The sequence below is a fragment of the Nothobranchius furzeri genome, unplaced genomic scaffold (assembly GCF_043380555.1).
Source record: "Nothobranchius furzeri strain GRZ-AD unplaced genomic scaffold, NfurGRZ-RIMD1 Scf082, whole genome shotgun sequence".
In the NCBI taxonomy this organism is placed as follows: Eukaryota; Metazoa; Chordata; class Actinopteri; order Cyprinodontiformes; family Nothobranchiidae; genus Nothobranchius; species Nothobranchius furzeri.
The window spans coordinates 58,287-59,864 of NW_027223099.1; positions in this window are offsets into that span (position 1 = coordinate 58,287).

Genomic DNA, 1,578 nt, shown 5'->3' on the forward strand with positions numbered 1-1,578 from the left:
CAACTACTGGTCATCCTTTAGACCTCCAGGGGGCACGGCACACCCCCCGGTAGCCGACCAAAGTGCTCTACTCGGGCCAGACTCGGACCCACGACCCGGGGTGAGAACCACAACTACTGGTCATCCTTTAGACCTCCAGGGGGCCCGGCACAGCCTCCCTAGTCCGACACAAGTGCTCCACTTGGGCTATACTCTGACCCAAGTCCCGGGGCGAGAACCACAACTACTGGTCATCCTTTAGACCTCCAGGGGGACCGGCACAGCCTCCCTAGACCGACACAAGTGCACCACTTGGGCCATACTCTGACCCAAGTCCCGGGGCGAGAACCACAACTACTGGTCATCCTTTTGACCTCATGGTCATCCTTTAGACCTCAAGGGGGCACGGCAGAGCCTCCCTAGTCCGACACAAGTGTCCCACTTGGGCTATACTATGACCCAAGTCCCGGGGCGAGAACCACAACTACTGGTCATCCTTTAGACCTCAAGGGGGCACGGCAGAGCCTCCCTAGTCCGACACAAGTGTCCCACTTGGGCCATACTCAGACCCACGGCCCGGGGCGAGAACCACAACTACTGGTCATCCTTTAGACCTCCAGGGGGCCCGGCACAGCCTCCCTAGTCCGACGCAAGTGCTCCACTTGGGCTGTACTCTGACCCAAGTCCCGGGGCGAGAACCACAACTAATGGTCATCCTTTAGACCTCCAGGGGGCACGGCACAGCCTCCCTAGTCCGACACAAGTGCTCCACTTGGGCTATACTCTGACCCAAGTCCCGGGGCGAGAACCACAACTACTGGTCATCCTTTAGACCTCCAGGGGGCACGGCAGAGCCTCCCTAGTCCGACACAAGTGTCCCACTTGGGCTATTCTCTGACCCAAGTCCCGGGGCGAGAACCACAACTACTGGTCATCCTTTAGACCTCCAGGGGGCACGACACAGCCTCCCTAGTCCGACCCAAGTGCTCCACTTGGGCTATACTATGACCCAAGTCCCGGGGCGAGAACCACAACTACTGGTCATCCTTTAGACCTCCAGGGGGCACGGCACAGCCTCCCTAGTCCGACACAAGTGCTCCACTTGGGCTATACTCTGACCCAAGTCCCGGGGCGAGAACCACAACTACTGGTCATCCTTTAGACCTCCAGGGGGCACGGCACAGCCTCCCTAGTCCGACACAAGTGCTCCACTTGGGCTATACTCTGACCCAAGTCCCGGGGCGAGAACCACAACTACTGGTCATCCTTTTGACCTCATGGTCATCCTTTAGACCTCCAGGGGGCCCGGCACAGCCTCCCTAGGCCGACACAAGTGCTCCACTTGGGCTATACTCTGACCCAAGTCCCGGGGCGAGAACCACAACTACTGGTCATCCTTTAGACCTCCAGGGGGCACGGCACAGCCTCCCTAGTCCGACACAAGTGCTCCACTTCGGCTGTACTCTGACCCAAGTCCCGGGGCGAGAACCACAACTAATGGTCATCCTTTAGACCTCCATGGCAACAGGGGGATGTCAGACCCCAGCTCATCCCAGGTTGATGCCTCAATAGTAGCTTAGGGTCACGGCAGTCCCACCG